This window comes from Geotrypetes seraphini, chromosome 3 (genome assembly GCF_902459505.1).
Source record: "Geotrypetes seraphini chromosome 3, aGeoSer1.1, whole genome shotgun sequence".
In the NCBI taxonomy this organism is placed as follows: domain Eukaryota; kingdom Metazoa; phylum Chordata; class Amphibia; order Gymnophiona; family Dermophiidae; genus Geotrypetes; species Geotrypetes seraphini.
Genome location: NC_047086.1, coordinates 209,285,356 through 209,298,819, shown reverse-complemented (window position 1 = coordinate 209,298,819; position 13,464 = coordinate 209,285,356). Strand labels below are relative to the sequence as shown.

The window sequence follows — 13,464 nt, the reverse complement described above, 5'->3', positions numbered from 1 at the left end:
GATCCATCTGTGATTAGCTTTCTTTCCCAATATACTCATGCTAGTCCCATCCATGATTGATAGAATTGTGAAAAAACATTGGTCTGTTATCAAGTTACATCAGACATGCCAAATCTGGCCTGTGGGGTACTAAAATTTGGCCCACCAGACAATTTCCAATTTTCCCTAAAGCTGGCCCATCGGTACAAGCGCCGTATCATTTGTAGATTCACGCCGCATCATCTGTAGGTTTGTGCGGCCTGCAGAGGATCGCTGGTCGGCAGTAGCAATCCTAGAAGGCTGCTATAGCCTCAGCTGCACGTTCCCATCTTGCGCAGTCCAGCCCCTCCTCTGATGTACAGGACCATGCCAGAGGAAAATGCAGCTGAGGCTACGGTGGCCTGCTAGGATCGCTACTGCCAACCAGTGATCCTCTGCAGGCTACATGAACCTACAGATGATGTGGCGTGAACCTGCAGAGTCAGGTCACAAGCAGACCTGCAGCTGAGGAAAGGTATTTTGGGGCTGGTATTCTTAGGAAGTTATAATTTAGTCAGGGAAAAATCAAAACAAAATTAGATATAATATTCAATATAAAAGCGTTAGAGGTATCATGTTAAATAAGCTTAACAAATTGCATGTGCTCCTACCATTAGTTAAACAAAAAGTGGCACCAGTAAACAAAAATCTTCCACTAAATAATTCCTTAGTTGCAAATCCTTAAATAATTATCTCACCGAAGTTCCTCAGTAAGCCACACTTCAACTCTCAGCTGGAGAACATATGTGGTGACTGAAAATGAGACTTAGCTTTGAACCATTACTGTTTCATTCCCCACCGACGCGTTTCATTCTTCTTCAGGGTCAGGGAAAGTACAGAAATGCTCAAGCAAATTAGCTTTTAGCTTGTTCCACAGAAAATCATGCCAGGACTGTCTCTGTCTGACCTTGTGTGAATTCCATAAAACAAATGGACTTGTATTTTGAGAAGCTGAGACCATATTTCTTTTGAGTTGCTGTTGAGAGTGCCAGAGCTGCAGATTGGAATACGGAGGAAAATCGCTGTGCAGGCGGTGATGAACCCAGAGGTCGGTGGAGAAGCTGGTGACCAGTTCAGGAGGTGGACAGGCGGTCTAGAGTGGAAACTTAAACCCAAAGGCGCAAACAACATGTACCTGGGGAGCGCAGTTGAGGATAACAGGCATTGGGAAAGTTGGGTGGACAAGTGGGGGTGTTGTCAGCCTAGCAATGCTAGCAGTCAGCATTTTTGGTTGGCCTAACCAATGTCAGCAGAAGCCTAAGGGACATTATATCAATCTGACTCTGGAATGTTGATGCAGATAGACCCTAAATGCTCCTGCACAGAATTCACATGCATTAAGCATCCAGCCAGACTGGATTGTTTATCAAGCAAATAGGCTACTTGAATGGGACAAAGAAGCCAGAGACTAATCTCATTTACCAATCCTGTAAGTGTTATCAATTATCCTTATCAATTAAACTAACCATTGTTTCAAACAGTTTACAAATTATAAACAGAAAGATACTGGGAAATACTATAGTTTCTATATTTAGAATAAGATTCCAACTTATAAAAGCCTCCTCTCTGCAACATCCCCCTCCCCCCCTCTCTCTCTCTGGAACCTGAAGTTTGGGCTATCACCCCCTCCCCTCTCTCTCTTTTTTTGTTCTCACAGAACCTATTCAGGAAGCTGCCTTTTCTCTCTCATTCACAAGAGCACAGAAACAGTCTGAATCCACTCTGTATTTGTAAAGCTTATGTCTATTTTTGTCTGTACATTTGTAACCCAGTAAAGCTTATGTATCTTTCTAAAGATTGTCTTTCTGTAATATTAAGCCTATTTCTGCACATTATATTCTTTATGTAATCACTTCTGGCTGTGCTTGTCATTTGATTTTACTTCCTACTGAATCTTCAACGAGGGTATCAAACCCAGGGCCTGGCGGATTGTAAGGCCGCCACAATATATCATTGGGGCTTATTTGCTTGAACATTACCCCTCCATAACCTTAAATTTGGGGGGGCTAATCCTTAAACGTATTCTGTTTGTTTCCCTTCCAAGCCTGCTGATGGATCCTGCCTGGAGAGCCACCATAATGGATGCTGGAAAACAGCAGCTGACAGCTGATCTGAGGGCTGTTATCGGAGCCAACCAGAACATTTGGCGCAAATGTCAAGAAGTAGCACGAGGATGTTGGTGCGTGTCATGACATCTCAAATTCAGAACATAGGAGCCAACTTGGCAGCGAACCCAAGAGGAGCGTCAGATGCCAGCTTTGTGTCAGTTGTGAGCTATGGTCCGGTAGGTCAAAATGACTTATCTCATCTCACATGAGCAAAATGGGACCTCATGATGCTGCTGATGACTTTTTAAGTACATTTGAAAGAATAACTACTGCAGCACGGTGGCCAGAATCACAGTGGGCAATTAGATTAGCTCCCTATGTGGCAGGTCGAGCCCTTGTGGCTTACCAAACGGTAGCCCCAGAACTAGTGACTAATTATACTTCTGTTAAGTCACATATTTAGGAGACCCTGGGGCTAACCAAAGAATATTATTGCCACCAGTTTAGGGGTGCTCAGATGGGTGAGGGAGAACGACCAAGGGCCCTAGTACAGCAGAGCAGTAGTTGCGACCCAGCTTAGGAAACCCACAAGTACTGTTCACAAAAATCATAAAAAAAAACAGTTTGTAGAGACCTTACCTAAACACCTGCAGACCTGGGTTAGAAAGCAAGGCTGCCAGACCCTAGAGCGTGCTATTGAGATCACGGAGAATTTCATAGATGCTAATGCCCAAACAGGAAGGGAAGCCCAAGAGGGAAAATCACAAGACCTTGCGAGGGGAAAGAAGGGTCCAGAGGAGGGCTTTGCAGGGGTTGGGCAGTAAGAAGCTCGATACAATCCTGGATGAAGAAAATCTGCGCGATCCCCATCAACACAGATTTACCAAGGGCAGGTCCTGCCAATCAAATCTAATTAGCTTCTTCGACTGGGTAACAAGACAAGACAACTGGATGCCGGGGAGGCCCTAGACGTGGTGTATTTGGACTTCAGCAAAGCTTTTGATAGCATCCCGCACCGCAGGTTATTGAATAAGCTGAAATCACTAGGATTAGGGGGGACACTAACTGCATGGGTTAAGGATTGGCTCAGCGGTAGACTTCAGAGGGGGGTGGTAAACGGTACCCCCTCCAAGGTGTCAGATGTGGCCAGTGGAGTGCCATAGGGCTCGGTCTTGGGCCCGATCCTATTCAACATATTCATAAGCGATATGACCCAAGGGCTTAGAGGAAAAGTATCATTGTTCGCCAACGATGCCAAACTATGCAACATAGTAGGTCAAAACACTTTGCCAGATAGTATGACGCAGGACCTACTACTATTGGAACAATGGTCATCGACTTGGCAGCTCAGCTTCAATGCTAAAAAATGTAAAGTAATGCACCTGGGTAGAAGAAACCCGTGCAGAACTTACACACTGAATGGCGAGACCTTAGCTAGGACCACGGCAGAACGTGATTTAGGAGTTATCATTAGTGATGACATGAAAACTGCCAATCAAGTGGAAAAGGTTTCCTCCAAGGCAAGGCAAATGATGGGTTGTATCCGTAGAGGTTTTGTCAGCAGGATGCCAGAAGTCATAATGCCGTTGTACAGATCCATGGTGAGACCTCATCTAGAATATTGTGTTCAATTCTGGAGACCACATTACCGGAAAGATGTGCTAAGAATTGAGTCGGTTCAGCGAATGGCCACCAGGATGGTCTCGGGGCTCAAGGATCTCCCGTATGAAGTAAGGCTGAATAAACTGCGGCTGTACTCACTCGAGGAATGAAGAGAGAGAGGAGAAATGATTGAGACATTTAAATATATCACAGGCAAGATCGAGGTGGAAGAGGATATCTTCTGTCATATAGGACCCTCGTCCACCAGAGGGCATCCGCTGAAAATCAGAGGAGGGAAATTTCATAGTGATTCCAGAAAGTATTTCTTCACAGAACGGGTGGTCGATCGTTGGAACGAACTCCCTCTGCAGGTGATTGAGGCCAAAAGCGTGTCAGAGTTTAAAAGTAAATGGGATATTCACGTAGAATCTCTAAGGATGTAAAGGGGGGTGGGTCAGTTTAATCAAGGGGGTGGGTCATGAGAGTGGGCAGACTTGATGGGCTATGGCCCTTTTCTGCCGTCATCGTCTATGTTTCTATGTTTCTATGACTTAGTATCTCTCATTCCTCTCCTCTCCCTGGTCTTCCTTCTTCCTCTTTCCCTCTCTCACAACTCGCTGCTCCTGTTTGCTTCGGGCTTTCCTTGCTGCCGGGTCCCACCTACTTTCTGTTTCCGCGAAGGCAGGACCCAGCAGCGAGGAAGGCCTGAAGCAAACAGGAGCAGCGAGTTGAAGCCTCTCTCCCTGCCCTATCTCCCGCCGACAACGCCCTAGCTAGGAAGTGACTTTACCCATGCTCTGGGGCTCTAACACTGTGCTTGCCGGCCTCGCTTCTCCTTCCTCCTCCCTCATGATGTAACTTCCAGTTTCGGAGGAACAGGGTCAGGAAACCGGCAAGCACAGCATTAAAGCCCTGGAGCTTGGGTAAAGTCACTTGCCGGCTACGGCAATAGATAGGGCAGCTGCCCTGTTTGCTCCCCCCCTAATGCCAGGCAATTTTTGGGGAGGCCACAGCCCCTCTGCCCTCCCCCACCCCCATTCTGACGCCTATGCATATGGGTTAAACATGGACGACATAGAGTGAGGCAGTTGAGAGGAGATGCAAACTTGGTTATTAATATAGACTTATATTTTTGGATAGTATTACTGCTTTACAATGCATTTGAACACTTTTATATACGTTCAGAGTTAAAGTCCTGGGCAAGTAGGTGGGAAGGGAAGAAAGGGGAGATTTGTTCAGAGATGTTTGGGGCTTGCATAGAACTAAAACTGTACACTGACACGGGTATGGTAATCTTTGTTGTGTGTTTAGAATTTTATAAAAGAAAAAAGAAATACAAGTGGAAATAAAGAAGTAAATAAGAAAACAGGTAAATAAATGGGATGGGGCAGGGGGTGGGGCGTGGGCGGGGCAGGGCTAGGGGGCCAAGTGTACTTGTGTGCCTGGGGGCCTCAAAGAATTAATCCTGTCCTGATGGTAGGGGAGCTTATTCACCTACTCTGCACTACGGGTTCCCCACAGGAGGTCCTAACGGACCATGGAAGCCATTTTGGGAGGCCTCTAATATTCATCCCCTTAGGACAATGGCCTTAAAAGGAATGCTTCAAAGGCTGGGCAAGGAAACAAAGCCCCATGAAAAAAAGGTCCAAAAAGTGGGGAAGGAACCGTAGAAAAACACCAGGGATATAAAAACTAAACAAAATCACAACGGCAAGAGATTCTTCCTAAAAAAATTTTTATTGACGACCCAACACAGACTGTGTTTCAGCTTAAAAAGCCTACCTCAGGGATACATTTTGTGTAAGTTGTGGCATAGTCTCATGCTATATAGTAGTCGTGAGCACAACAGACAAAAGCACGGCGCCTAATAAAAGCTCAATGCCCGACAATATGACGCAGGACCTACTCCTGCTGAAGCATTGGTCCAGGACCTGGCAACTAAGTTTCAATGCCAAAAAATGCAAGGTCATGCACATTCGCAGCAGAAATCCATGCAGGTCTTACACCCTTGATGGAGAGACCCTAGCAAGGACTGTAGCAGAACGGGACTTGAGGGTAATCATTAGTGAAGACATGAAGACGGCCAACCAGGTGGAGAAAGCTTCGTCCAAGGCCAGACAAATCATCAACTGTATCCATAGAAGTTTTGTCAGCCGTAAGCCCGAGGTCATAATGCCGTTGTACAGATCCATGGTGAGACCATGTCTGGAATACTGTGTACAATTCTGGAGGCCACATTACCACAAAGATGTGCTGAGAGTTGAGTCGGTTCAGCGTATGGCCACCCGGATGGTCTTGGGACTCAGGGATCTCCCTTATGAGGAACGGCTGTATAAACTGCAGCTATACTCACTCGAGGAACGTAGAGAGAGGGGAGACATGATAGAGACATTCAAATATGTCACGGGCCGTATCGAAGTGGAGGAAGATATCTTCTTTCTCAAGAGTCCCACGGCAACAAGAGGGCATCCATTGAAACTAAGGGGTGGGAAATTTCATGGAGATACCAGAAAATATTTCTTCACCGAAAGGATGGTTGATCGCTGGAATAATCTTCCGCTACAGGTAATTGAGGCCAGCAGCGTGCTGGATTTTAAGACAAAATGGGATTGGCACGTGGGTTCTCTTCATAGAGGAAGGTAGGGGCGGGTCATTAGTGTGGGCAGACTAGATGGGCAGTGGCCCTTTTCTGCCATCAGTTTCTATGTTTCTATGAACTAGAAAGAAATCAATGCCTCAATACTTCAAAGAGTAACAACAAGCAGTGCTTGTTCCTGCATTCTGCGGGAAAACACAGTTCATGTCGGGTCAAGTCAATAAAAATTTTGGGGAAGAATATCTTGCCATTGTTTTTATATCCCTGATGGTTGTGCACTGTTCCATCCCCACGTTTTTGGATCTTACTTTGTAATTCACCAGGTATGTCTGGTTTTCTTTTTTTAAGTGAACTACAAAGAACTAAGATTTCATGGCATAAAAATAAAATGCTATGTTATATTTAGTGAGCAAATAAGGCTGTTACGACTTGTATTGCCTTAACCGACCATGTGCTAGCCAACATGGAAAAACCTGGATATTCAACACCAGTCACCAGAAATGTCCAGGCACTGAATATCCAAGATCAATGCTGGCAGCGAGCAATTAAAGTGGTGCCCACCACCACTGCAGTCATGGTTTGTGGTCCTAGGCAAATACTTTTGTCATAATTGTTGAATAGTACTGGACAATAGCTTTAGAAACAAGAGGGAATTCATTGTATGGTGGAATACAGTATGTATAACTACCAAATTTGAAAAACATCATTACAAGATATGTTATAATATGGTATATAACATGTGTATATTTTATTTTAGTTGAAAATGTGATGAAGGGTGGATGGGTGGGTGGGGTTATTACACTATTAGATTTTATGTGTTAGATATTATAGTGCTATATTGGAATTACTTGTATGATGTATTTTTGTGCACTTGTTGTTTTGATTTGAAAATGAATAAAGAATTAAAAGAAAAAAGAAAAACATCATTCTACTAACTCATTCCATAAAATATGGAGCTCTGTTCAATTGTGCTTTAGACTGTTGACATATAGTATTTCAGAGTATATTGCCTAAGCTTATACTGAACTTCTCCTTAGCTTAATTCAAGCTATCCTGTGATGCTCGTTGGGAATTTTCTTCCATGTTTTGCATGCATATTCTTGACTGAAAATATATGTACTGGCCTTGTTATATATGTTTGACATGAGATATCCAGTTGTATTGTCTTATATTCATTAATCTTTCCTTGTAAACCATGATTTGTATAGCTGGATTGTTTCATGTCCTAGTTAATATTTGTATACTTTGTTTATTTATATTATAAAACTAAAAAAGAAATAAGAGGGAAACTCCAAATGGATATGAACAAGAGCTCACTGTGCCAGAGCCAAGCCCTGGTTCTGATTGGGCTGCCCAAAAGCATCAATGGGAAAAGTGCTGGGCCACAAAATAAGGAAATGCATGGGCAGAAGGGAGCTGTTAAAAGGGTGAAGCAGGGGAGGATATCTCAATTTTCATGATAAATACATGAGAGTGTTATTCCTAAAAAGAGAAGCTGAGATTGCAGAGGAAGGATGCAGACATAGTCCAAAATTTCAATTTGATACCAGATGATTCCATCCAGAGTTTCTCATCCCACTCCTTGGGACACACCAAGCCAGGCAGAGTTTCAGGATACACTAAAGGAATAGTGAAGATGAAAAGTGAGGCAAATTGGAAACTCCCACAGCGAATAAAAACCTCACTCATTAGGGTTCAATTACCAAATGGCTTATGAGTCCTCAATATATCTCAATGTCTCTAGCTCTATTCTGCAGAACAGTCCTAGCCCCAGAACTAAGAGGACGCTAAGAATAGAACTCCTTTATGAACTCTTGAAAAAGCCCTTGAGGGCGAAACGGGTCCCATCGGGGCATGCTAGAGACACTGCATTAAAGGATAAATAAAAAATGAAATATGTGCTGTTTTCAGTCTTTATTTATATATTTTGAGGAAAGACAAAAGTTAAAACAGCAGTAAGCATACAGATGTGGATATATTGAGGGCTCATACGCCATTTTGTAATGGAACCCTAACGAGTGAGGTTTTTATTCGCTGAGAGAGTATCAGGATACCCACAATGAATATGCATGAGATAATTGCACCCACTACCTTCATCGTATGCAAATCTACCCCAGGCATATTCATTGTGGGTATCCTGAGACTGGATTTGGATTCTAGATAAAGATGGACACCCAAACCTCTCAACTGTTACCGCTGCTCCAATGACTATCTTCATAACACTACAAAATACGAGGGGCATTTAACAATTTATCTACCTGAGTATGAAAGAAAGTAGCAACCATGTTGAAACAAGCCTATGTGTGTTGTGACATGTCTCATGTACAGTTGCGGTTCAGTGCAAGTCTAACATTCCAAGAGACAGGATGTCAGGAGAGTCCTCATGTGAATCAAATAAGAAACTGCTAGATTTGGAGCACCGTTCATTGATGTAATTTCTCACAAAACAAGGGAAAAAAAGTTTATGGCAAGTCTGTCCCATCATCCTACAAAATAAAATTTTGGAGTAAGCAGTATAAGGGGGGCAGAGAGTCCATTGAAAATGACACTCACATTGGACGGCCTGTGGAAGCAACTTCCACAGAAATGAGAAAGAAAGTCAAGGATTTAATTTTGTCAGACAAATTAAGGTTTCCCGAAGAGCTGAAGAAAAGAGATTCTTGGCAGGTAGTTTGGAAAATAATTCATGAAAAGTTGTGCATGACCAAGGTTAGTACAAGATGGGTTCCAAGAATGCCGACACCATGTCAGAAGGCCATGAGGTTCCAGTGCTGTGAGGAGAACATGGGGATGTTCCGTGAAGAACAAATGAATTTCTTTCATTGTTTGGTGACTGGAGATAAGACTTGGGTCTATCACAGAGATCCTGAGTCCAAAATGGAGTCAATGCAAAAAAGTTCAAGGCAGAAAAATCTGCAGGCAAAGTCATAGCAACTGTCTTCTGGGATGATGATGGACTTTTGCTTCTGGAGTTCATTCCACACAAGACAACCATAACTGAAAGTTATGCCAACACAATGATCGCTTTGTGGGAGTCAATCAAGGCGAAAAGACAAGGAAAACTCACAGCAGGCGTTTTGCTTCTTCATGACAATGCACCAGTGGACATTATGACAATCACAGGCTGCCATCCAAGAATGTGGGTTTCAGTAGCTGAACCATCCACCCTACAATCCTGACCTGGCTCCCTTGGATTATTTTCTGTTCTGAGTTTTGAAGAGATCTCTCTGTGGACAGCAGTTTTCAAGTGATGAAGACATCAAAGAAGCTGTGAGTCCTGGTTTGAAGGTCAAACAGAATTTTTTTCAAAGGGATTAAACTCATTGCAGGAAAAGTGGATGAAGTGTATGGAGCTATCGGGACCATATTGAAAAATAAAACAAAACTTTTTTTCCCTACTGAGGTAGATAAATTATTGAGAACCCCTCGTATATTATTTGAATCACATCAAAATTCAAAAAGTGCCCAGCAGGGCTGAGGATATTACAACTCCAAAGGAAGACCCAGCAAGCACCTAGTGGTGACACCTAGTGGTTGGGATTCTGGCCTTCACTGAAGGGTTCCAAAATGAATTCAGCTGAGGACTGTCACTGCAATGACAATGAGAATTATATCAAATAGAGGGGAAAATATTTAGGTAGCTATGAAAAAGGTTTATAGTACTAGATCTCAGCTTTGATCCTGATGGAGCTGAAAGCCCAAAAAAGCCAAAAGGAAACTGCAGCCCCCACCACACTTTTCAGGACACATTCAGCCACCCTATGGAAGCATTGAAAGACAGGCTGAAAGTCCACCATAAAGCCACGAGGAATGAGTATCGACCCTAGATAGCAACAAGCCATCAAGATCTAGAAGTCAGTCCTGGGTGTCTCCCAGCCCCGCTCTCTGCTATTATACAATGGAATGTGGAATTTCTGCTTTTCTTAACCAAACTTGAACTAGTTACACAAACAGAAGTGGGGAGGGGGGTTAGGATTCAGCTATTCTTAATGGCCTGGAGCTATAGGGCAGGAAAATACAAGAATATTATGTTCCACAGAGGCTTGACTAATCCCTGGTGAGGCAAGAGAAATCCAAGTGGTCAAAATGTGAATTTTGAAGTTCTCTAGCCAGTTCAAAAAAATTAGCATTTCAAATTTTCTGTTTCTAATTGGGGAACAGCAGCTGCAGAGGAAAAAAAATGCTCATCTGCTCTCTGCCTCTGCAATTGATGGAGTAAGACAGACAAGCTGAATATATAACTATATAAAGTCCTGTATCCCTAGCGGACTAGGTCCTTTAAGGCTCTTATGTGGATGATTTACTTTTATGTGGATGGAATTATTTTATGTGGATGATTTTAGTGCACCTTTGGAACTTTGATACTTTCAAATAAAGTCCATTTAGGAACATCGTCACTCCACAGAGTTTTTTTGGTTTTCTCTGAATATATAACTAGAACAGAGCTATCACAAAGGTAACATGGCAGATAAAGACCCGAATGATCCATCCAGTCTGCCCAACCTGATTCCATTTAAATTTTTTTCTTCTTAGCTGAAGGAGTCTGGGACTGGTTTTCCTAAGTTTTCTCCTTAATAAAATGCTGAATTATGTTTAGCTGCAGACCTAACTTATCTCATGTTCTAGCCTGCCTGTACTGAGTGTTAGCTTGGGCATTCTAACTTCTTATGGCTATCTCAGCATAAACAACATGCAACAGAAAGACTGCAGGGCCTAGATAAGTGACTTGCTAGTGACCTGCTAGTGTGAGCTGAGGACCAATGATTGTTAAGAAAAGTAACACGTGAAAAGTTTTTTCTAGAATTCAGAAGAATGCATAAATATCTCTCTAATGTCCTGGTTTCGGCACTTCTGAAGCCAGCTTGGAGCTCGGGAATCGCATAAACCATCTGTGCTTTCTTCAAGTCTCTAAGTCTTGTGGCTTCCCAAAGTGACCTTTCAAGCTATTTCTGGGCAAGAATCCAAAGCTCAACCCGGTACTGATTCTAGATCCTCTGTGTTCATCCCACGCTTCTGACTCAAGCTACTCCCTGCCAGTGGGGGACCATGCAATGGATGCCTGCACTCGTGTAATGCCACCTTCTGCCCTTCCCCAGATGAAGGACTTCCTGTGGTGGGGAAGAGCAGCAGGCAGCCTTCAAAGCAGCCAGGGAAGCGGTAGGGGCAGGAGGAAGAATGGTGGACATGGGAGTGGGGCAAGGAAAGGAAGATGAGATGAGTGACGATATCTTGCCATGCTGCCATCCCCTAAATGCTGCCACCTTAGGTAGTTGCTTAGGGCTGATCCTGCTATCATGATGTATTATGGTTTCTGCAGCAGGCATTTCAATGAGTACCGGGTAGGTACTATAAATAATCCCACACTGCTTTCCGACTGGGAACTAGGTAACGTGGCAGGGACGTCACAGTCTTTCTCTTGCTTTCCACTTTATGCATTTTTCCCCTCCCTATCACTAAAGCTGCCTAGCATCTGAGCCAAGTTTGGAAATTGCACTTTTCGCCATTCTCAGACAAAAATAGCCAGTAAAGAATTTTGCCTCTCAAAACCCCTCATTTACAACTTAGAAACAAAGTAAAGTCTGCAATGCGCAGTTGCAAACTTCAAGGGTTATTATTTAACATTCCCTGCTTTGTATGCTTTTCGTGGCCAAGGTGGAGCCCTTGCTCGTCTACCGTATTCACCCAAGATAGCTGCAGCCACGAAGCCACATCTGCAATCACAGCGAGCAGCAGCATCATGGCACCATACTGTGTCTACCAGATTAGGAGGGGGGGGGGCAGGTTGGCAGTCCGCCAGACTCTCCAAAATCCACGGGAGACCGTACCATTGGCCGCCGACTTGCTGCCGCATTTACTGCTTTCGCAAAAGTTAACTATACGTTTGCTGAAGGCGCTCTCAACCCCAGAATCTTCTCTGCATAACGAATGTGCTGCCCATGCCGGCAAGTGACACTATGCCCGCTTCTCCCCCACCCCCGACACATTTTCTTAAACACCAAATTAAAACACTTAAACGCACACGCGTACCGAAAGCCGAGGTGTCTTTGGAGGGAGGAGAGCGATAGGGTGACCCCTAGTGGCAGCCGACAGCACTGAAGAGTGGAGCCCGCTAAAAAAAAAAAAAAAAAGACTTCTGGGAGGCCGGGGCACATGAAGAAAGGCAAGAAAATCAAATAACCACGCCGAACTAGATCCCTAGTTGCCCCTTCTGTTCTGAAACCTGTCCATGATGTCTGCATCTAACGGAATAGAAATCAAGTCATAAATGTGATTGTTAACCCCTTACCACACAAAGTCCTCGCCCTGATTATCGGGTCTGGTTTTTGCAGTCTCCGCCCGCCCCAGTGGAACTTGCAGGGCCTCTCATCATCACCGCGGAAATATCATCTGCTGAGACCCTCAGAGCCAGCTCTGCCCCTGCCTGACTCCCACCCCAGATCTCTCCCAATCCCCTAAAACAGGACTGCACCAAGCCACCGATCTCTGCAGAGATCCTGACTGTATGTCACAATCCTGGCCAGATCTTTTTTAAGATTCAGCTCAGGCATCTAAGGTGCAGGACAGAATTATCTCGTGAGCCGCAGAAAGCCATTCCATTGTTAGTTCCCATCTCTCAGAACTAGATTATTGTATCCCGTTAGCTAGCAATCGTTCATCATCAGGCTTACCTTGTTCCAAAATATGGAAGGCATGCAGACCTACATGCATCTTTCCAGATTTCTTCTGTCTCTCAACGTGTTCGTTGTCCCTATATTCTTTGTCCTTTTTTATTCCTGCTTTCTCAGTCTAAAGCACATCCTTTCGCATTCTGCTGCCTTTGCTGTAAACGAGGGAAATATCCCGTTGTCATCTCTAGTGGTAAAGTAGGGGAACTGCATTTTGAACTGGAAGGATTTAGAAGGGGCTGCAGATAATACATTTTGTGCCACAGCCAAATCTAACCTAATACCGCAAATAGTTGACATCACAGCTTAAAAGTTTAAAAGGGCTCACTCACATTGGCACATTTCTCTCTCTTGCAATATATAAATAACGAGAGGAATGGAGGAATTAATATCTAACTTGCATTAAAAAAATACCTCTCATTTACATAAACAATTTTAATAATAGTAGTAATGGGGCTTGATGCATAGAAACATAATGGCAGATAAAGGCCAAATGACCCATCCACAGTAACCATTATCACTTCCTCTCTCTAAG

General features: G+C 43.8%; 1 protein-coding gene across 3 annotated transcripts in view; it reads right to left on the bottom strand.

Annotated features, from left to right (window-relative positions):
• The window catches only part of B4GALNT1 (beta-1,4-N-acetyl-galactosaminyltransferase 1), a 284,601-nt gene extending 271,522 nt beyond the window's left edge, over positions 1-13,079 (bottom strand). For 2 of the 3 annotated variants that reach the window (XM_033935405.1, XM_033935407.1), the window contains exon 1: positions 12,933-13,079. The gene's annotated coding sequence lies outside the window, so the exon portion shown is untranslated. Of the gene's footprint in view, positions 1-12,089; positions 12,217-12,932 lie in introns of those variants that run through there. The other variant, XM_033935408.1, reaches the window with a different exon arrangement.
• Positions 13,080-13,464: the final 385 nt, after the last annotated feature.